Source organism: Alexandromys fortis, unplaced genomic scaffold (genome assembly GCF_014885135.2).
Source record: "Alexandromys fortis isolate MF-2015 unplaced genomic scaffold, M_Fortis_MF-2015_v1.1 scaffold_83, whole genome shotgun sequence".
Taxonomy (NCBI): Eukaryota; Metazoa; Chordata; class Mammalia; order Rodentia; family Cricetidae; genus Alexandromys; species Alexandromys fortis.
Genome location: NW_026068001.1, coordinates 2,349,551 through 2,374,048, shown reverse-complemented (window position 1 = coordinate 2,374,048; position 24,498 = coordinate 2,349,551). Strand labels below are relative to the sequence as shown.

The window sequence follows — 24,498 nt, the reverse complement described above, 5'->3', positions numbered from 1 at the left end:
ATGCTGGTTCAGATATCAACCCAGAAAAAAGAAATTACCTCTATCCTAATTTTAGATATCCAGCACCCAGAATATTTTATTGTTTCTAAGCACCCACTTAATATTAACTTGCAGCAACCCAAGAAGACTAAGGCAGATATCAAAGTATGTAAACAGCTCAGATTAATTTATGCACCTTAATTTATGATAATGTGTTTTGAGACACAATTAAAGTGTCCAAAACAATAGTGTCTCAGTTCAGGTCTCATTTGGATGGTGCAGAACACAGAGCACCTCAGTATGAAATAACCCCTCTTAGTTGAAGCAGGATAAGAAGACCAGAGTACATGACACTGGTCTTCTAGGTTTTAACTTTCTTTGTCTTTTGATGTGGGAGTGTCATATATCAATCTGTTGATTTCATTGGTTAAGTTATAATAAACCAACTGCTTGGCCTCAGCTTGGAACATAGATGGGAGGAGTAAACAGAATAGAATTCTGGGCGGAAGAGGAAGTGAGGTCAGACTCTGCTCTGCTTCCGGGGACAGACCCGACAGCTCTGCTGGAGCAGAGACGCCATGCTCAGCTCTCCCAGGCAACTCCAACCCACGATGGACTTAGGCTAGAATCTTCCCGGTAAGCGCACCTTGGCGTGCTTACAAACATTATTAGAAATGGGCTAGTCCAGGGGCGAGAATTAGCCTGTAAGGGTTAGAGTTCATGGGCCAAGCAGTTCTTTAAATGAATACAGTTTGTGTGTTGTTATTTCGGGCGTGAGCTAGCCAAGCGGCTGGGGTGTTGGGGACGCAGCCCCGCCGCCGCTCCTATTTCAACAGATGGCGCCCAGACGTGTGGCTAACTGAATCCACAAAAAGCCTGAGAAAGCTGGGGAAAGAATGGAATGAAGCATGTTTTCTTGGTAGCAACAAATTTCTTGGGTCTACTCTGCTTGCTAGAGGCAAGCAAGCGCTCTCATCTAAGAGAGGCTTCCTGACTCAGCTTCAGCTGCAAAACCCTGCAGCTCATTAAGAGTTCCTGCCAGGAAACACTTAAACGGTGTTGGTGAAAAGCTGAACGCATGCTTTTTGGTTTTCAGCCGTAGCAGGAAAAAAGTTGTGCTGTTTTAAAATACCGGCTTTCTGGGCCGTCCTGCCAGGGCAAACTCTGACTGAGGCAGGAGGTCCAGCTACAGAGAGAGGACTTGACTGTTGTCTGTTGTAGCTCGCTTGCTGGCAGGGACCTTGAAACGCCATAGAATTGTGCCTATAAACGCGGCTACAGCCTGTATCTCCGCCATGAGGCTGGAAAGCTAAGGAATGGACTGGATCTAGCTGGCAAAGCCACGGCTTTAATCCTACTCATATTGCTCAGTAATTTAAAGGCTCCTGTGGTCAGAAAAACAGAGAGAGATACAGTAAAGAGATTCAAAGATAAAGAAAATGTTTAAATGATTTACAGTGTGTTAAAAATATATGCAAGCTAAAAGTTAAAAGTTCTTAAAAAAAAGTAAGAAAAAGAGAAGTTGTGTGTGGTAGTACACGCCTTTAATCCCAGTGCCTAGAAGGCAGAGACAAACAGATCTCTGTGAGTTCAAGGTGTGGTAGCAAACACCTTTAATCCCAATGCCTGGGAGGCAGAGACAGGCAGATCTCTGAGAGTTCAAGGACAGCCTGGTCTACAGAGTTATTCCAGGACAGAGATACAGAGAATATAAAATGAAAGTAAAAATAAACTTAATAGAGGTTAAAATAAAGCTCACAAAGATGGAAAATACACAGAGAATCTTGATACTGTATGCTATTATGCTCTCTTTGAATTGTTTGAATGCTGAGGAAGGAGCAACAGATGCTAAAAGATATTTGTTTATAAATGCTGCTGAACTAATCCAACGTAGAGATTTTAATGCCTTGGCTTTGATATTTGGATCTAAGGACGTGATGCTTTCAAAAGGAGTTTCTTATTTTGTTTTCACAGAGGATGAGACCCTGTTCATTTCTTCTATTCCGATATGGTATGATGGACCACGCCCTCCTGAACGGTTGCTGTGAATACCTTCAAAAAATTGCTTCGCTCAACTTCCAACTGAGATGAAACTAGCACACAGGTTATACCACAAAAGACCTAATTAACAGCGCCCCCATTCAGCAGGAAGCAGTTTGGAGAGAAAAAACTACGCCCATGTTCCCAAATATTGTTTACAAATGTTCTTTTACATTTAAAGGGGGATATGATATAGATATGAATAATTTGCATTGGTATGGATTTTAAGGTCAATTTTGTTATATGCATTTTTGATCTTGATTAAGGTATTGTGTTGTGTAGTTCATTTTAAAATGTAATGTATAATTAGGAAATATAAGTTGTTAATGAATAATCATTAATAATAGTTAAGTTTGTAGTCATGTTAGTTAAGATTTTCTAGATGTGCATACATATATTTTAGATAGGCATTCTTCATATTTTTCAAAGATTATAGAATATGGCATTTTAAATGTTTTAATAACTTAGGACTTCTCATGACAATGAGACACTCTGCTCCTGGCATCACCAATCTACTTCAAGAGGAAGATGGGCATCGAAGAGGATCCTTATGGAGTTTGATAGCCATTTGGCAAGAAACTGCTCTTGCCTGGACTATTGCATAAACTGGACACAGAGAACCCGCAGAGAGAGGACTGCTGAACTTGCCTAAAGGTGAGATGATCTTTCGGGGTTCCTGCTTCATGAAAGAGTCTGCAAGACATTCTTCAGGACAAGCAGATAGTGACTGCCTTTGAAATTTCCTGCATTGTGGAAATGTCTGCTGGAAACTATGGGCCTGTAGGCCGAAGATGGATGCCCCAACGGTACAGAGGAACTTTGGGTGACTGTCCAGGCAGCGAGATGTCTCTGTCATTTCTAGAGCTTTGGATGTTAAGTTAAAGCCTTCTTTTTTTTTTTTTTTTTTTTAAACAGAAAAAGGGGAAGTGATGTGGGAGTGTCATATATCAATCTGTTGATTTCATTGGTTAAGTTATAATAAACCAACTGCTTGGCCTCAGCTTGGAACATAGATGGGAGGAGTAAACAGAATAGAATTCTGGGCGGAAGAGGAAGTGAGGTCAGACTCTGCTCTGCTCCCGGAGAGACCCGACAGCTCTGCTGGAGCAGAGACGCCATGCTCAGCTCTCCCAGGCAACTCCAACCCACGATGGACTTAGGCTAGAATCTTCCCGGTAAGCGCACCTTGGCGTGCTTACAAACATTATTAGAAATGGGCTAGTCCAGGGGCGAGAATTAGCCTGTAAGGGTTAGAGTTCATGGGCCAAGCAGTTCTTTAAATGAATACAGTTTGTGTGTTGTTATTTCGGGCGTGAGCTAGCCATGCGGGCGGCCGGGTGCTGGGGACGCAGCCCTGCCACCGCTCCTGTTTCAACAGTCTTTAACTACCCTGAAACTTCTACTTAGAAAGGTTAAGGCAATTCAGTTTTTAGGCCACTTTCCGGGGATTATTGCTGAAGTCTCATTTTTGTCATCAGAGAGAAAAATAGTTTCAAAAACTATCATTATAAGCCTTAACATTTGTCTGTAAGTCATCTGATGTCAGTTAAAGATCAGGGAAGGAAAAATGGGGGAGCAGTCTACGAACTTTCTCACAGTTGTGTGCAGAGGGTTGTGATTCTGGATCTCATCGAGATAAAAATTATTATTAATTAATTGTCATGCTTTTGACTATCACAGGTCCTTTATTTACAGTCTTAATTTTTAACATTAGCATCAAGTTATACATTAAACCTCACACATGGAATATAAGTACACCATGGCTAAAATGAGTTTGATTCTCTGTTGGGTTCATGGGGTCTCATTGAAGGTGAGAGACAGAACTAGTAGAAATGCACAGGATTGTTGTATTTAGCTAGATATTAACCTAATGAACAAGCCACAGAGATGATTTAAAAGACAGTGGAATTAGTCCCAGGCTTACTAAGACCAAATGAACAGCAGTTTGAGCGAGTTCAATCAAACAGGAGATTACACTGAGCTGAAATCCTGGAGATGGACATCATGGCCTGCACCTGAAAGTCTGACGACCTAATTGTCAATGGGCACCACAATGCTCAATCCAAGTGGTAGGTTGCATCATTCATTGGTATAGTGTGTTCTGTAAGTTTCCAGGCTTTGATACCATTTGATATTTTCACCTGTCGTGTGTTCCTGATTTATATTGATGCGCTTATATGTGGCAATGTTTATCTGTAAGAATAAGCTATTTATCAGTCTGTCTTCATGGCTCATGTTGAACAGATGGTAGTTGTTTACATGCATAAATGAGATATAGAGCAAAAAGTTGTTGTATAAAGGGAGTTATTTGTGCAAGGTATAGCCTGTAAGCCAATGTTCTGCATAATATAAAGTTAATGAGAACATAGCACAATCTGATCTCTACAGGTTAGACAAAGTGCTTCACCATTTTTCTGTCTAGGGCCTCTTTTACTCTGGTAAACAGATTTTACCCAGTTTCCTTCTCAAATGATGCTCTCCTGCTAGGCATAGGCTCTGTCACTGTGATTCTCACTGTTAAATCCCTCTGCAAGTGTTGGGACTTTAAGAAGAGTAATAATGAACTCCAACAGTTTGAGGAGGGGTGAGTTTTGGGGACAAATTAGTGAAAGCTTCAATATTTGCATTGTGCTTTAAAACAAAAGAAGTTAAAATATCTAAGTTGAATGGCTTTCCTAACTGGTAATAAAAAGTCAGTAAGAAAAAGAGACTTGAATCCACACAAGTTTCTTAAACTTCAGCCACCTCCCTCCACAAAGAACTTATCTTTCACTTTTCTTCTACCTCTTTTGGCCCCAGTTCTCTCTAGTTTTTCTGGTTTTCTTATCCTTACCTTCTGCATCTTCACTCTTCGTCCTGTTCCCCAGATCTACCTCAATTTTAGACTTTGAGCTTCTCTTGCTTCTTTCCAAGAAGTTCTTGATTGAAACTCAACACCTCAATCACAAATTACTCTCAAGGCTGGTATTGGGCTGAAATCCATGCCATGGCCAAATATCTTCCAAATCCTTAGAAAGGATAAATTTATTGAACTATTTGGAATGATTAGGAGGGGTAGGTTCTTGAGTTTCTTCATTTAAACTATTTATTACATTTTAAAGTAAGATCAGGTAGCCCCTGGACTTGGTTTGGAAAGACCAAATAGCTAATATAACAAGTATTCAGCTAATCCCCGTAGAAACAATACCTCTTTCAGTTAGTACTAAAGCTCCCAAATTGACAGGTCATTTTTGTTTGTTTTTGTTTTTATGATTTATTTTTATATGCTTATGAGTGTTTTGCATGCACATATGTATAGAGCTAGGCTGGAAAACTAAACTGAATGCTGGGAGAAAGAAGGTGGAGTCAGAGAGAAGCCATGTAGCCTCTGCCAGAGACAGACTTGCCAGAACCTTACCACTAAGCCACAGCCCTGTGACAATACATAAAATAATAGAAATGGGTTAATTTAAGATATAAGAGTGGTGGGGGACAATTCTGTATTCTGTCAATTATGTTTTAAATAAACACTGATTGGCCAGTAGCCAGGCAAGAAGTATAGGTGGTACAACCAGACAGGAAGTAGAAGTAGGGCAATGAGAATAGGAGTATTCTGGGAAGAAGGAAGCTCTTCCCCAAGTCCTGCCCAGACCACAGAAGAAGCAGGATGTGACCTGCCCCACTGAAAAAGGTACTGAGCCATGTGGCTAACATAGATAAGAATAATGGGTCAATATAAGTTATAAGAGCTAATACAAAGCCTGAGCTAATGGGCCAATCAGTTTATAACTTATGGAGACCTCTGTGCGATTTTCTTTGGGACTTGCTGGCTATGGGAACTGGGCAGGATAGAAACCCCCACAAGCAGGCCCTCATGTTACATAAGAGTGAGCTAGAAATATGCATAAGCTAATTGGCCAAGCAGTGATTAAAATAATATAGTATCTGAATGGTTATTTCTAGTCTGGGCAACCAGGAACAAACAAGCGACCTCTTACAACAGTTGTTCAGTCCATGAGGCTGAATGTCTCAGCTAGTGTTCAGTATACACTGGACTCTTAAAAAAATAGGCTCTAATGCCAGCTAAAGAATGAACTTTCTAGCAAGGGGAGGGCAAACAGGCAGAGAGTAAAAGCTTACTTCTTCCAAGTCCTTATATAGGCTTCCAGTAGAGGGCATGCCTCAGATTAAAGGTGGCTTTTTCCACCTGAAAGATATGGAGTAAAGGTCTGTCTTCTGATCTCAAGATCTGAATTAAAAGTGTGTGTTCCTGACTTCCTTGCTCATGTTCTCCCTCCTGCTCCTCATTTGGACCTTGGGAGCACAGTTCAGTGCTCCAATGTGGTTCTCTGTCTCTATCTCCATCCATCACAGAATGAAGGTTCTATGGTGATATGCAAGGTATTCACCAGTGTGCCTATAGGATAAGGCCAGTTCAGGCACCCTATCCTCTGCTGCTTATGAAACTAGTTGGGGAAATCCCCTTGGACACCTGGGAACACCTCTAGAACCAAGACTCTAGCCAACCCTAAAGTGGCTCCCTTGGTTAGGATAACTTCTTCCCTGCTCCCATATCCACCCTTCCTCCATCTCAATTATCCCATCCCCCCAAGCTCTCCCCAATCCTCCCATTCTCCCTTCACCCACCCACTGAGACAATGGGACTGATCTAATGGGAGCTCACCAAGGCCAGCTGGACTGGGACTGATGGAGCATGTGATCAAACTGGACTCTCTGAATGTGGCTGACAATGAGGGCTGACTGAGAAGCCAAGAACAATGGCACTGAGTTTTGATTCTACTGCATGGACTGGCCTTGTGGGAGCCTAGTCTGTTTGGATGCTCACCTTCCTAGACCTGGATGGAGGGAGGAGAACCTTGGACTTCCCACAGGGCAGGGAACCCTGACTGCTCTTAGGACTGGAGAGGGAAGGGGAGAGGAGTGGGGGGAGTGGGAGGGAAATGGGAGGAGGGGAGGAGGTGGACATTTTTAATAAATAAATAAATACATTTTTAAAACAAGAAAAACTGTAGTATACATAACATTAGCCATTTCAATAAAGAGAAATTTAGTAAGAAAAAGAAGTAATAAAGAAGGAAAAAAAAATAAAAAAGTGTGTGTTCCTACCTCAAAGATCTATATTAGAAGTATATCTTCCCACTTTAAGCAAAAATCCCTAACAGGTGTGCCCTCCACTTTAAGGTTGTAATTAATCTGAGATATAGTCAAGTTGACAACCAAGAGTAACCATCACAATTCCATGCCTTGTCAGCTTGACACACAATCGTATCTCCTTATGTGATGAATAATTTCCAAATGAGAATAATAACACATAAACATGATATAACAATCCTACAAACAATTGCAAATGCTTTATAAATTTAGCTAGGTCATAATTATAATTTACATGATTTAACTATCCCTTTTACAACTGCAAATGCATTATAAATTTAGAATAGGTGACAATGTCCCTTGAGGGACATTCTTTTAGTATCTCAAGATTAAATATGGTAACCATCTATATTCTTTTAACTAATGTTCTATCACATCACATGGTAAAGAGTAAAGAAAACATAAATATCTATGCAATGCATTCTTAAACTATATGACAGAAACACTCATGTCAATTATAATCCTTGTCTCTGCAACTGGTCACATGGCCTTAGCTGGTATTTACTACAAGACCACACCTCCTAATAGTGCAACTCCCTATGGGCCTGTGGAGGTTGCTTTTATTTAAACCACCACACCAATCTATAGAGATAGGTAGAATAATTATTCCTTCAATAAGATATGGTAATTTTTCTTTCTTGTATTTCTGTGCCCAGCAAAATTCCTACAATCTTAGCAACAATGAAGTTCAGCAGGGCCTGCCCACCTTTCTGAGTCCACAATGGTAAAACTTTTCTTTTTTCTTTTTCTCCAGTTCTTTTTTCCAGATGCTGGCCAGGGCCTAAGTATGCTCTTTCTGATACATTGGGCTTACTTGTTCTTTCTCTAAAAACATCCACTCCACTAGTGGCTGCCTGCTGCTATACGGTAGACTGCCACACCTATAATCAACCAGTATGGTTTTTTTTCCTTCTTTCCTCCATTCTACTCTTCTCAGATACTGAGATTTACAGCTTGTGACCTAAAGTCTTTTATTCAAAGCACCAATAAAGTTGTTATTGGGTTGGCATGGTGCCACATATCTTTAATCCCAGCAATAAAAAGTCAGCAACAGATGGAATTTTGTGAGGTCAAGGCTAACCTAGTCAATTAGCAAATTCAAGGCCAGACAGGGCTACATAGTGAGACCCTTATCTCAAAAACTAAAGTTGTAACCAAGTTTCTATTTGAGTCCATTCTTTCTTCAGTTGCTTTATTAAGGAGGATAGGAACTCTAAGAGGGGAACACATTTTTTCAGGTATCATCCAGAGACATCAAAAAGACTTCCCAAAACGCTAGTAATGGGGTAGCTGAAGACCTACCACCCCTCTGTGTGTGTGTGTGTCTGTCTGTCTGTCTCTGTTTATGCTTAGTTTATTTAGTTGGGTTTAGGAATTCAATTAACACAAAACAGATCAAGGGCAGAAAAGCCTAAGTTTTACTTTACATGGGCATGATGATTCTCACAAGACAGTAAGACACAAATAAATGTTCAAGGCAGAATGCTTTTTCTATCTTTTATACAAAGAACAATGAATTTGTTAAAAGGATGAATGTGACCTGGGACAGCAAATTCTAAGGATGGCCTATAGAGGAAGCATATAAAACTAGTGGATGAAAGATTTTATTTACACAAACTCATTACAGCATCAATTCTCAGTCACTGCTGATAAGAGTTACCTATTCCACTTAGTATACAAAAGGTTTCTTTTTCACAGGAATTTTTATGGTTTGTTATAGGTAAAAGGGGGATTAGTCCAAACCACACTGTCTGCATCTGTAACTTCTTAAGCCCCTTCAGCCAGAAAAAAATCAATATGAGAAAGACATATTAAGACATAGCACGTGCTCAACTTTTGCATGCTACATACAACATAATGCTTTAGGTACTGTAAATAAAAATGAAGAAGTCAAGTTGTCTTTACTTTAAGTTAACTTCTGCAAGTTAACTTTGCAAAACCCAGATACATCAGTCCCAAACTTTTACCCCTGTACTATGAGAATCAAAGCTCGGGGTAAGATGTCCTACAGATGAAATGTGTGACATCAACACAAATAGGGTACTACCATGTAGTTATGGTGGGTAAACAAAGCAGTTCCTCAGAAAGATGACACTCAATCTACCTCAGGATCCAGCTATAGCATTCTTGGGTATCTACCCAAGACACTTCATCCTACCACAGAGTCACTTGCTCAATCATGTTCATTGATGCTCTGTTCATAATATTTAGAAATTGTAAACAATCTAAATATCCCTTAACAGATTAATGGATAAAGAAAATGGGCTAATTTACACAATGGAGTATTACTCTGTTGTTAAAAATGGCATATGAAATTTACCAGGCAAATGAATAGAGCTAGGAAAAAAATCATTCTGTAATCCCATTATATAAATGAAATATTATACTAGACCATTACCCTATTGAGGGAAAATACATAAAAAATAGCAATAATGTGTTGTAATATGGAGCAGCGGGGCTGCGTCCCCAGCACCCCAGCTCCTGGCCACCTGGCTAGCTTATGCCCGAAATAACAACACACCAACTGTATTAATTTAAATACTGCTTGGTCCATTTCTATCTAGCCTCTTCTAGGCTAATTCTCACATATTAATTTAGCCCATTTCTAATAAGGTATGTAGCACCACTAGGTGCACTTACCGGGAAGATTCTAGCCTACATCCATCCTGGGTTGGAGCTGCCTGGGAGAGAGGAGCTGGCATCTCTGCTCCAGAGAGCAGAGCTGTTGAGTCTGTGCTCATTTCCTTTTCCTCCCAGCATTCTGTTCTGTTTACTCCTCCCACCTATGTTTTAACCTATGAGGGCCAAGCAGTTTTTTTTATTGCTTAACCAATGAAATCAACAGATTGATATATGACACTCCCACATCAATAATGCCATTTTAAAACAGTCTTTCTGTGCAGTCCCCACCTTTTCAACAGGATTAATGACAAACTAGTTCCATCAATTTGCTGAGGCATCTGGCCTGCACTGTAAAGGGTCACACAGATACCCACCTCTACTACCTGGTGGAACTCAGATACTCATGTTTCTCCAATACATTAGTGTTCTGACTTCTGCTGCAATTGTGCAATTGCTACATTCTTACATAGCTTGGATCCCAGAACCCCAACTAGGGGCTAAGAGGCAATGACAAAAAGGCAGATTATACACACACACACACACACACACACACACACACACACACACACACACTGGTGGCCTTGAATGCCTTAGATGTAGAAATTGCAACATTCTAGAAGCATGGTATATTTATTATATGCTGTTGAATAGGGAAGTGGTGTTATTGCATCAACTGAACAAAGGGGTGGGATTACTACACACAGATAAACAAGGAGGCAGGCAGAGTGGTGATGGTGCACATTTAATCCCAGCGCTCATGAGGCAGAGACTGGTGGATCTGAGTTCAAGGCCAGCTTAGTTAGTCTAAAAAACAAGTTCCAGGGTGGCGAAGACTGCATAGAGAAATCCTGTCTCAAAAAACCAAACAGATTTTTTAAAAAAGAAGCAGGAACAATCCCTGTAGGGTGTGACTTAGCGTTTTTATATTGCTGTGAAGAGACACCATAACTATAGAAAACTCTTATAAAAGAAATAATTAAGTGGCATGGCTCACTGAATGAAAGTTCAATCCATTATCATCATGGTGGGGAGCATAGCAGCATGCAGGCAGATGTGGTGCTGGAGGTGAGAGTTCTACAACTTGCAGGCAACAGGAAGTCAACTGAAACACTGGGCAGTATCCTGAGCATAGGAAACCTCAAAGCCCATCCCAACAGTGAAACACTTCCTCCAACAAGGCTATACCCACTCCAATAAAGTCATACTTCCTACTATTGTCACTCCCTATGAGATTATGGGGGCCAATTACACTCAAACTACCACATTCCACTCCCTGGTCCCCGAAAAGTTATAACAATATTATCATACTGAAGAATTCATTTAGTCCAACTTCAAAAGTCCATGGGGTCTATAATAGTCTCAACAATGTTTAAAAGTCCAAAGTTCAAAGTCTCTTCTGAGATTCATACAATCTCTTAACTATAATCACCTGTAAAAATCAAAAAGCACATCACATACTTGCAGCATACAATAGCACAGGATATATATTACCCTCCCCAAATGTAGGGAAGGGAGTATAGTGAGGAAATACTGGACCAAAGCAAAACTGAAAACCAGCTGGGCAAACTCCAAACTCTACATCTCCGTACCTGACGTCAAAACACTCTTCAGGTCTCCAAGACCGTTCAGCTTTGTTGACTGCAGCACACTTCTTTCTTGTGGGCTGGTTCCACTCCCTGTTAGCAGCTCTCCTTGGCAAGTATCCCACAACTCTGGTATCTCTAACATTTTAGGTTTTCCAAAGCAATCCAGGCTTCAACTTCACAGTTCAGGCAATGGCCTCTCCAATAGTCCTCCATTCAGAGACACCCGTGACACATGACTGGCCTCAGCACCTTTCTGTAAGCATAGAGGCAAATTTCATAACCCATTTATTCTTTTTTTTAACACTGGTACCAAAAAGCCCCTCTTTAATAGCACCATAGAGGCTTAAAATACCCTGCAGTCAATGGCCAACAGGTGAAAATCCTATCCTCTGATCCTCTAAGCTAGGTACAGCTTCTAGTAACTTCAATTAGAAGGCTCTAGACAGGGAAGAGCAGCTGAAGGCCAGGACTTAATTGGTCCCAACAACAATGATAAAAGGTCTATTTAGCCCCAGTTTGGGATAGCAGAAGCAAGACAAAAATCTACAAATGCTTATGATAACCCATTTATTCTATTCTTAACTCTAAAGCCTAAACCACATGGCTGAAGATACCAAGTTCTGCTTACTAGGGCTGAAACATGACTGCCTCATTCAATTACATCTTCACCAGCTTTCTGTCCTTCACTTGCCTAAATTTGGTTGTCCTGAAATTGGATCTCTAGAGCAGGCTGACCTTGAACTCAGAGGTTTGCCAGCTTCTGCCTTTCCAGTTCTGGGATTAAAGGCATGCACCACTACACTCCACTCTAAACTTTTCTTTAATTTTTTTCACAAGTTGGAAACTTAGCTGAGTAGGATCTTGCCATGAGGGCCTCACTCTATTTATTTCATTTGTTAATCTATTTATCTCCTTGAACACAGGACTTAGCTCCATCCCACTTTCTAGTGTTCACTTTCTCCTCAAATATTTCTCCTTGCTTCTTTTCATTATATATCTTCATTAGAGCTAACACTAGCAACCACATGATAGAGTCTATACTAGGCTGTTTTGAGATTTCCTCTGCCAATGAAATTACTCCAAAATTCTTCACTTTAGCCTCAAGCAGTCCTTTCAAACAAGAGCTAAAAGCAGCCACTTTATTCAATAAAATATCACAAGAATGACCTCTAGGCAGCATACTAAAATTCTCCTCTGAAATCTCTTAAGTGAGGCCCCCCATAGTTAAAATAACTCAGTGTTCTCCTACTATTATGGCCCATTGATTAGTGCTTAAAACATTCCACTGCTCTCATAACCCAAAGTACAAAAGTCTATATTACTCCAAACAAAAACATTGTCAAGCCTATCACAACAATACCCCACTCCTGGTACCAACTTTTTTCTTAATTAGGGTTTTTATATTGCTGTGACAAGATACCATGACCACAGGGCAAGTTCTTCAGGCTATAAACATCTGGAGAAAGAAAAATACAGTGACCATTTTCTGCATATAGTGTCAACATCTGCACTCAGATAAGTGGAAGGCTTTGCTATCTTCCTGAACCTCACTGAAGGAAGGCATGGGGATGATGCATTGGAGTCCTTGATATGGTTATGCCCATGTCAACAATAGACATTCACTCTAGACTTTACTCTCTCCCTACATATGATAACAGTTCAAATCCCATGGTTCTGTCTCAGTTTCCTATTTCTATGTATTTCCTACAGAAGTTCGACCTATGGTATGGTTGATACTTTTGAGCTTTTATTATGTGCTGAGTCTCCTGTGATCTATAAATCCATTGCTCTTCCCATCTGAAAGCTATGGAAATTGAGGTTTAGCCTATGTATGACATATTGCATAATTTGGGTTAGTACTAGTCCAGTTAAATTAAATGGATGTTGTTCTTGAGCAAGCAATGAATGTCAACATAATGTCCCTTTGAGTCAGCCACCAAGGCCAAATTGGCTTCTCCTAAGGCTCCTTCTCCAGGCCTACCCTGCAGCATGCCACCATAGATAAGTGAAGATTATAAAGATGAATCAAGAAGAGAAGATGTGGGACTGTGAAGCTGTCACTTTAGAACTTTTTGTGTGCATAAATTGACAACATGACCACTCCATGGTATGCTTAAGCAGAAGATTTTTATTGTTGATATGAGAGAGCGAACAGTCAGAGGCATCTGAATGAGTACAGAGCAAAGAGAGAAGGAAGTAGACTAACCATGCCCTGCAGACTGACCCTGACCAGAGCTATCTGTGAGAGAGGGGAGAATAGAATGGCATGAACAAACGAGAAAACAGTGAGAAAAGCAGGAGCAGGAACATATGGGGAGGAAGAATAACATAATTATAATAAAAATTAATAGTGGAGGAAAGGGAAATTCATGAGATTAGGATAGGGCAGAGGTGAGAAAGGCTAGAAGGTTAGCATGGACTTTGAATGGGATCACAGGTACTTGTGCTACTGAAGGAGCCCGGAGGCCAGCATGTGCTTTGATACGCTAATAGGCACCACAGGTAGCCTTTTTTCTGCCAGAGGTAAGGGAAACGACTTCTTTTGAAAACTGGGAACCACTTTCACAAGTTCCGGAGGAATTGCAGGCTTTTATCTAATGCCAGAAATCCTACTGGAGTCCAGGTTGAGTTCATTTCTGGATATTTGGACTACCTTTTGGAGTTTGGGGAATTGGTGTTTCCTTTGGGCCTGACAACAAACAATTGGGTTCTTCAAACATTAGCTGAATGTGTCACAAGGAACTGGTAGGGAAATTGGAATCAAAGTTTATGCTAAGTTTACAGGAATGAAGGAAAATGCCCCCAAAGGATTGGTAGAAAGAGAAAAAAAAATGTAGGATTTTATCAAAGAGTCAATTGGAAAGGGAAACATATGGGAGACGGTTGCTAAAAAGAGGTGCCAAAGTTTTCACTTAGTGAGGTATCTGTGGAGATACCAAGTCAGTTAGGGAAGCATTCCCGATTTGAGTACAGTCCTGTGAACTCTGGATCCATAAATAAATGACAACATTTCACAATCATGGTGCCTTAGAAAAGAAGATGAATGGCTGTGCCTTGAAAGAGATGCTATAGTATGTGAAGAAAACCTTGACAAGCTCTCCTTTTTATCCCTGGGAAAATGAATGTGGACACATTCCCGTACCTGCACTTGATCTTTAAGGACTACAGATGGAGTCTTATATTGACACACTGGAACTTACAGATAAAGGCAGAAAGCAAAGACATGTTTTGTGTATACAGCAAAAAAAAAAAAAAAAAAAAAAAAAAAAAAAACCTACTTTGTGTTTCTATCCAGAAGGCCTGGTAAATCTCTGGTAAAGTCTGTGAAGATAATGCAACCAGTCAGTGGAAAGACACAAATGAATTAATGAATTTACTTACTGTGTAGTATGTATAGCAAGTGAGTCACTGTGCTTGTAAGAGCCTGTTGACTAACTACATCATTGTTGTGGTTGTTATTATTAGTAGCTCAATATCATTATCACCAAAATCGCTAATGTAAGGCATTTATTTTACTTTTTATAGATGCTTTTTGTAAAGCAGTTAAGTTTCATCCTTTCCTGCGAGGGACATTATAGTTATTTGTGGCTAATGTGTTGGTCAGGGTTCTATGGAGGACAAGAACAAATAGAATGAATAGATTAAAGCAGCGTACATTAAAATGGTAATGACAACTGTCTCATAGCGAAGAGTCTGAGAATCTGTTAGCTGCTCAGTCCTTGTGGCTGGGTTCATCAGCAGTCAGAGTAGTTTCACAATGGTTGTCTTTCACTGGAAAGGCTGACAACCCAATGGCTGATCAGTCCATTAAGGCTGGGTACCTCAGCACTCCCAATCTGGTACAGAAAATCGGGAAGGTTCCTGGAGAGCTACTGGTTCTCAGTCTAAGATGGACGTTGTCTGGTGTCAGTGAAGGAAGCAATAGCAACAGCACCAACAGGGTAAATCAACTCTATGGCAAGAGGGAAGGCCAACCAAGAAAAAGGAGAATAATCTTCCTTGGGCCATGACCTTTTTATCTGATCTGCGACCAGAAGATGCTGTCCACATTTGAGATTGGTCTTGCCATACATACTAAAACAATCAGGCCAATCCCTCAACTGTGGCTCCCTCCTCAGAAGATTTTAACTTTGGGCAGCTTGACATTAAAAGCAACCATCACAACTAGAAAGAGTTAGATACAAAGATGAATAAATCATTTACTTCTTGTTACACAGAAACCAGAACTAACCCAACAGTATTTTTAAACATTGTGGTAGACACTGTTAGTGCCCTACCCAAATTCCTTTGTCTCTCCCCTGTACATATCGATTTAGGTGGAGATCTCTAGCCCTCAATTTGTGACGTGTGGGAACGACAGAAATCCAGCACCTGGATTTCCTTTCACCTCAGATGATGGAATCCTGGGGGGCATCTTTTATAGTTTATCTTAGAATTCCCAAGTGGAACAGATTGCAGCTGCCCACAGGGATAACTTTCTTGAATACCATCTCTGTTGACTTCCTTCCCTTCATCGTCTTCTATCCTGATCTGCAGTCAATACTGGGATTCTTTCCAGGATTAATCACTAGTACTCTAATCTTTGTCTTGGGAGATATAAGGTAAGATAGCTACTTCTTTCTGATATGTTTTCCTGAAAAGCCAATGCACAGTGGCATTTGTCACCTTGAGTATGTTCATAAGAGTGTGGTAAATATCATCTGTGTCATAGAAGAATAAAATTGAAAACTACCATAAAACATGTGCCTGAATAAATAACTGTGACCCTAGGGAACATTCAGAAGAGTGTACAACTGTATAGAAGGACTCCTGGGGGAACAACACCACAGTTTGGGTTTCTCCACTCCCAATACCAAGTGCAATAAATATTTGGTTCATAAGAAAGTGTCTGAGAATCCATTTTATTCCTGAAAAGCACAAAATATAAGCATAAGGAGGCAAAGGGAAATATAAAGGATTTCTTTTTCCTGAAATGTTTCCTTTTTTTCTTCTGGAACAGTGGAGAAAACTCATTCCTATATCAAGGGTGGTATGTATGCCCATAATCCTGGCACTTAGAAGAGTGAGAGAAACAAACCATAAATTCAAGACCAAACTTGGCTATCTAGATAGTTATAGGACACATTGGCAACACCTTGACTATCTGGATAGTTATAGGATATATTGGCAACACCCTGCCACCACAAAAAGAAAAGGAAAAAGCAAAAAATCTGCTTTTCACAGAAGTAAGAAGAGCTCTAGCAAAAATTGTGACTAATCAACCTTTTCAGATAATGGTATCTCTAGCCATTGTCTAATCTCACTCATTAGAATGTTTTCCTCTGCAGTAATAATTTTTGGCTGTTGAGCTCTGTCATCCCTTGAGGATATCCCCACATTACACTTTAATACATAATATATCCTACATTCTATACTTCTATACTCCATGTTTTTCTTCTAAATTCTTTCAATGAATCATAGTGATGGAGAGAGGGGGCACAGCTTGAGATACCAGCAATATCTCTTGGTGTTTCTGCACAATTGTGATTAGATTTCTTAAAATCTTCATCACAACAAGTATTTTTAAACTCACGTCTTGTATGATCCTTCATAATTGACACGATGTAATTCCCAAATCTAAGAGGTTAACTTGACCTTAAAAGACAGTGTAACCAGACAATTTAAGTTGAATGTTAGAGAAGCATGACTAGTAACTGGCAACCGTTGTCCCAGGACCTAATGAAAACCCCACTTTGTAGATTGCCTTAAGGAAACTTTACAAAACTGTCCACCAACTTATCCCTCCTTCATTAAAGGCAAAATCTTCTGGAAAGAATCTCTACTATATATGTTCCTAACTTTTGAAGGAAATTATAAAACTTTTTATAGTGAGACAAGCCTCCCTTTCATTTCTCTATCTGACAGATCACTTGGTGGAGGGAGGGGTGCCTGAGTATTATAGTACCCCTAAGACTCCTTTGCCCTCAGACATGATAAGATACTGGTGAATTCGCCACTGTATAAACTGATGACATGACCGCTCTATAGTATGTTTAGGGGGAAGGTTTATATTACAGATACGAGAGAAAGAACAACCAGAGAATAAAGTAGTCTGAACATGGTCATGAGGGAAGCAGGAAGGGGGAGAGAGATCAAGAAATACCAGGGTTATAAAAGGAATGAGTAGCGGGGGGGGGGGGGGGGGGGGGGGGGGGGGGGGGGGGGGGGGGGGGGGAGGGGGGGGGGGGGGGGGGGGGGGCGGGGGGGGGGCTGGAGGGAGTTTAGAGTAAGGGAGAAGTTGAGAAGATTTAGGAAGCTAGCATGGACTTTGAAATGTGTAACAGGTACTTGTGATACTGGGGAGCCTGGAGGCCAGTATGAATTTGATATACCAGTAGAAACCACAGGTCCCTTCTGCCTTTTGGAATTTTGGGGAAACAGAGGGTTTTATTTTAAAGAGTTTAGTGGTTTGTTTGTTTGTTTGTTTTTTGTTTTTTTGCCACATGCCATTTTGTATTGCTTTAAAAATAATACCATTCAAAATTTCCACCTTCTCCCCTCCTCCCATTTCCCTCCCACTCCCCCCCACTCACCCTCCCCACTCCTCCTCCAGTCCTAAGAGAAGGCAGGGTACCCTGCCCTGTGGGAAGTCCAAGACCCTCCCTGCTCCATCCAGGCCTAGGAAAGTGTGCATCCAAACAGACTAGGATCCCAAAAAGCCAGTACACGCAGTAGAATCAAATCCCTGTGTCATTATCATTGGCTTCTCAGTCAGCCCCCATTGTCAGCCACATTCAGAGAGTCGGGTTTAATCACATGCTCATTCTTTGGACATGACAACCACCAGGAAGATTGAAGGAGCCCAGATCACAACCCCAAATTTTGGCCATGGAATGAAAATGCCCTCAATCATCACCTTTTATGTAAATCTTAAAGTCGCAGCCATCAAGGTCCTGAAAATTGCAGCTGAATTGATCACTCCTGGTGTGCTGCGCTTTGTGTGCATGTCCAAAGGATCTCAGATGATATGGAACTTTCACATCCATCTGATCTTGAGACAGGGCACAAACTGAAAGTGAAGGACAAGTCAGAGGTGCAGTTTTGCCTACCTTTTCATTCGAACATACCCCTATGTGTATGTGGAACAGCTTGGCAAATGTCAAGAGACTTGTTGGTTTCAGTGCATTTAAAGAAATATATATTTACAACAAAGCTGACCACTGGTAGAATAATAACATGACTGTTTTGGGGGTAATCAATTGCTCTCTGGTTGACTTTTAAATTATACTTCACAGGAGCAATTCATATCTGATATGATATCTGAATCCTATAAGCATGAAAACATTATTTGTGATGTTCTGCCTAACATAAGACAACTACTACATTGCTGGGGTACAGCTGTATCTGTATTCTATCTAGATCCAAAACCTAAGGCTAAGTCTCCTGAAATTGATTCATATGGGAGTTTTTGTCATTTTTAAGTAGACAAGGAGCATATTATGTCTCTTCAAATGGTATCAAGTTGATTCAAACCGTGCCTTCACTTGCTCATTCATTCAGTTGACTAGCTAGCCAGCTAAATATTTTGTAGTTCTCACAAATGCAGAGAGTGAGAGAACCTAACATAGGGCTTCTTTTCTAAGGTGGCAGAGGAATAGAAGGTACATACAGAGGCATTTCCAAATATGATACTCTGCCACACATCCACTACTACCAGGGGGTACACTTAGTAAAGCCTTGTTCACAGCTAGAAAAAGCTTTTCAGACAAAAGAAAAGTCCAAATTAGACCTTTAAGTACAACATTTAAAAAGCATATTTAATACCACTCCCACAAACAGTTTGAAAGGTACATTTCTGAATCCTATTAGCATGAAAACATTATTTGTGATATTCTGCCTAAAATAAGACAACTGACAAATGTTGCCTCCCAAATAATTAGATATTGCAAGTACTAAGGGCTGTCAGTACAGGGCACCATGCTTTTAAAAAGCAATCAATAAAATTGTATTACTTTCCTCAATAACATGTGGTTTTTCCCATTAACAAAAGGAAATATAGAAATGCAATCATTTATTCCATCAACCTTTCACCAACCAGCTGTGCTGGAAATGGGAATGCAGAGGCACACAAAAAACAGAGCCCAGCATTACTGAACTCCAAACTTAGCAGAAAGGCATAAATAAAATAAATGTTTCAAAAATGTATTCCAAGGGTAATGAATGCTAAGACCATACAGTCCTGAAATAATTTATGCTATGCTACATTTCTAAACTAGATACATTAGATAGATGATAGAAGATAGAAAGATGATAGATAGATAGATAGATAGATAGATAGATAGATAGATAGATAGATAAAACCACTCTCTCCTACCCAGGTCTACATCTTATTTTATCACGCAGGGAAGCAAAGTCATGTGCACCTTGAAGAGCAAGTTCTAAACTTGAATTACTTGAGTTTAGACTCCAGCTTTACCTGAGTAAAGGAAAGACCCTGAGTAGGGGAAAGACTCTAAGCCCCATTTTTCTTAACTTGCAAATAAAACCTACTTGGTAGTGAACTTGAGACTGATAAAATGGTGCATGCAAAAGCATAGTGCTCAAAACAGAATAAATGCCTCTAATTTTACAAACCATGGATTATTTGAGGTAATATTCAAGTATTTTTCAGTTCCTTTTCTATCTGAGAGAGATCTGAAAGAGAAACAGGAACATGAACTTTCATAACACCATCAACTCCCGCCACCTCCCAGAGAAGACAGAGAAGGGTGGAGCTATGGTGAGATCTGGTATGGGAGGAGACTGGGGAGGATTGTGAGGGGCTATCCCAGTGCGAAGAGTGAGTCCAAGGGTGGGGAGATGAGGTAGGAGGGGGAGGGGAGGAGGAAGGTCGGTAAGGGGTGGAAGTTGACTTTGAACCTCCAGATTGGGAAGGGATGGGATAGACAGGGAAGGAGAGAAATGTGGAGAATGTTGCTCTACAGGAGGGGTTTGAGTAGTGTGGGCTTGAGGGAATGGGGGAGGGGCTAGTGCCTCTGGCTGCATGGTCCAGCTAAAATTGTCAGGGTCCCAATTCCCAGATGACCAGGAATTTGAAGGTGTTGCAGCCTTAGTGACCAAGACTGGTGCTGCAAGACACTGTCTACTAAGGGAAGGGTGAGAATACAGAGCCCAAAAAACATGGACCTATGTAAGCTCTGCCCATTTGTCCTTATGGTGACAAAATATTTTCTGGGTACTGGAGAACAGTAAGCTCAAGGCTTCCTTCTAGTAGGGAAATTAGCTGTTCAGGACAGATTGTATCAGACAGGCCCAATTTATAAAGATTTTGTAAGAGGTATACCAGGGGTAACAGCAGATCTGGCTTTGAACTGCAAGTTCCCATTTTAAAGTCTATGCCTAACCCTGTGGCCTAAGTCTATTACAGCGCATCCACTAAAATAGCTCTTAGGCCTAACGGGGTTGTGGAAATTGAATTCTAGGTGTCCCTGGGGCAAACAAAGACCACCTCAGCTATTCCTAGTCTTGCCAGTCTAGCCGCTGCTGAAATCAAACTCTTGGTGCGAGCTTGCAGTTTCAAGAGTCCAATAATTGATAAAAGTAAGTATGAATGGGTTCCCCCAAAACCCTATAGCATAGACAAGAAAAAGGAACTCACCAAGACACAGCCACTGTAGCCCAGGAGCCAGTTTTAGCACAGTGTGAAGAGCTCAGATTGTGGATTAGGGCAACACGGAAAGACTGCCCTACCTGGTGGGACCTCCAAGATGTTAGGAATTTTTCCTAACGTGAGCTCTCTGCCAAGGCAAAAATACCAATCAAGCCAAGTCACAAGTCAAATTAAAAATTATCCAGGTTTAATGGGATTCCTGCACTCTAGGGTTGCCCTGAGGGGGAACCAGGAGACTGCTAATGTACCACCAGAAGGAAGAAAAAGAGACCAAGAGGAAACTTTCCAGGGAAGCAGTTTAAATAAACTGAGGGTGTTTCTTATTTTAGCCATTCTGACAGGTGTAAGATGGTATCTTAAAGTTGTCTTGATAGCCTTTGCTGGAGAGGTTGTGGAGAAAGGGGTACACTCATCCATTGCTGGTGGGAATGCAAATTTGTGCAACCACTTTGGAAAGCAGTTGGCAGTTTCTCAGGAAATTTGGGATCAACCTACCCCTGGACCCAGCAATACCACTCTTGGGAATATACCCAAGAGAGGCCCTATCATACAACAAAAGTATATGCTCAACTATGTTCATAGCAGCATTGTTTGTAATAGCCAGAACCTGGAAACAACCTAGATGCCCTTCAATGGAAGAATGGATGAAGAAAGTATGGAATATATACATATTAGAGTACTACTCAGCAGTAAAAAACAATGACTTCTTAAGCCGGGCAATGGTGGTGCACGCCTTTAATCCCAGCACTCGGGAGGCAGAGGCAGGCGGATCTCTGTGAGTTCGAGACCAGCCTGGTCTCCAGAGCTAGTTCCAGGACAGGCTCCAAAGCCACAAAGAAACCCTGTCTCGAAACAAACAAAAACAATGACTTCTTGAATTTTGCATGCAAATGGATGGAAATAGAAAACACTATCCTGAATGAGGTAAGCCAGACCCAAAAAGAGGAACATGGGATGTACTCACTCATATTTGGTTTCTAGCCATAAAGGACATTGAGCCTATAATTCGTGATCCTAGAGACGCTAAATAAGAAGGTGAACCCAAAGAAAAACATATAGGCATCCTCCTGAATATTAACCTTCATCAGGCAATGAAAGGAGACAGAGACAGAGTCCCACATTGGAGCACCGGACTGAAATCTCAAGGTTCAAATCAGGAGCAGAAGGAGAGATAGCATGAGCAAGGAACTCAGGACCGTGAGGGGTGCACCCACACACTGAGACAATGGGGATGTTCTATCGGGAACTCACCAAGGCCAGCTGGCCTAGGTCTGAAAAAGCATGGGATAAAACCGGTCTTGCTGAACATAGCGGACAATGAGGACTACTGAGAACTCAGAAACAATGGCAATGGGTTTTTGATCCTACTGCACGTACTGGCTTTGTGGGAGCCTAGGCAGTTTGGATGCTCACCTTACTAGACCTTGATGGAGGTGGGTGGTCCTTGGACTTCCCACAGGGCTGGGAACCCTGATTGCTCTTTGGGCTGATGAGGGAGGGGGACTTGATTGGGAGAGGGGGAGGGAAATGGGAGGCGGTGACAGGGAGGAGGCAGAAATCTTTAATAAATAAATAAATAAAAATAAATAAATAAACAAACTGAGGGTGTGGTCAAGATTTTGACAGGCTTGTCTTGATCCTCCTCTGGGGAGGGGTCAAGATTTGGCACACACAAGGTCTCTTTGTAGGCCAGAGACCGGAGATTACTCGTAGACCTTGGTAGATAGCTCTGGCAAGACAGAGGGAGTGGAAGAGAAAGGAAAGGCCTGCCAGAGTCATACCTGCCACACTCAAGCTGGCCATATTCCCTTTACCATCAACAACAGAAAGTTGATGTAAATGTAACTTGTCGATTGTGTTGGGTGGGTTACTCAGTCTAGGGGTTGTAACCCACCCTGCAATCAGTTATTCCAGGGTCACGGAGGGGCGCTACCTGGAAGGGAATGAGCTAGGACAGAAGAAGAAGGCCAAGCAGATTTGTCAAAGCCTCCGTTTATTAGGGTCATGGTTGCTGTTTATATAGGCCCGGGATGAGGACTTTGAGGGGCAGGGAAAATGGATTCTTGCCGCGTGTTCCAGGTCACGTGGTTCAAGTTCCTCACGTAGGCCAAGAGGTCACATTCGGACAGGTAGGCCAAGAAGTCACGAGTTGCCACACCTGGTTCCCTGGATAGCTGGAATGTGAGGCGTGTTCTGCTAACAGATTAACAGTTAATTGGGTGTGGGGCAGATTTTGTCAATAGAACATAATTATGGGTGTGAGGTTCCCTGCAGACTCCCCAGGGTGATGGTTCCTGTAATGATTTTTAGGGGGGAAATGGCTCGTGACAGTAACTGAATAAGGGGACTAAGTTCCAGATCCATCGAATCAAAGATACAAGTCAGGGGTTATAGAATCTTTCTTCATTAATAAGGAAAGCCACTGAGGACAGGTGTGTGTCAGGAGTGTCCCTAAATGGAAAGTCCAGAGAGGCCATTGTGTGAACCTGAGAAAATGGAGCCTGGATTACCTTAGAGACCCCAAGATGTTGGAGATGCCAGAGCTTTGGGATACTTGCTGAACAAAGCTGCTAACAGAGTGTAGAACCAACCCAAGAGATATAAGTGTGTTGCAGTCAACAAAGCTGAAAGGAGTCAGAGGTCTGAAGAGCACTTTGACATCAGACATAGAAATGAAAGTTTGGAGTTTGCCCTGCTGGTTTTTAGACTTGTTTGGTCCAATATTTCCTCACTCTGTTCCCTTTCCTCCCCTTTGGAAAGGTAGTATATATCCTGCGTCATTCATTGTATGTTGGAAGTATATGATCTGCTTGTTGATTTTGATTTTACAGGGGGTTACAGTTAAGAGATTGTCTTGGGTCTCAGAAGAGTCTTTGCACTTTTAAACAGTGTTGAGACTGTGAAAGACTGAGAATTTTTGAAGTTGGACTAAATGCATTTTCCATTATAAATGGCCACAAGCCTATGGGGTTCAGGGAGTTTAACATGATGATTTGAATGAGAGTGGCCCCATGGGCTCATATATTTGAGTGACTGGTCACCAGGGAGTGGCACTATTTGTGAAGAATTGGAAGGATTAGGAGGTATGGCCTTTTTGGAGGAAGTACATACCTAGAAGTAGTTTTTGAAGTTTCAAAAGTCTATGCCAAGCCCCAAATTTCTCCCCCTCTCTCTTTCCTCCCTCTCTCTGCACCCCTCTGTCTCTCTCCCTGCAGATCAGGATGTAGCTCTCATCTCTCAGCTACTGCTCTAACACCATGTATATCCTCTTCCTCCCCACCATGATGAACTAAATCTCTGAAATTTCTTCCCCACCATAATGAGCTAAATCTCTGAAACTATAAACAAGTCCCCAATTAAATACTTTCTTCTACGACAGTTGCCTTGATCATAGTGTCTTTTCACAGCAATAAAGCAGTGTGCATGTGTTAGATAATACCCTAACTCCATAATTTATGATATAACAGGAAC

General features: G+C 41.3%; 1 long non-coding RNA gene across 1 annotated transcript in view; it reads left to right on the top strand.

Moving 5' to 3' along the window:
* Positions 1-370: 370 nt before the first annotated feature.
* Positions 371-24,498, top strand: part of LOC126512902 (uncharacterized) — a 143,199-nt gene continuing 119,071 nt past the window's right edge. Inside the window, exon 1 of the long non-coding RNA XR_007595182.1 lies at positions 371-2,248. This is a non-coding gene — a long non-coding RNA (uncharacterized lncRNA). The remainder of the gene's footprint in view (positions 2,249-24,498) is intronic.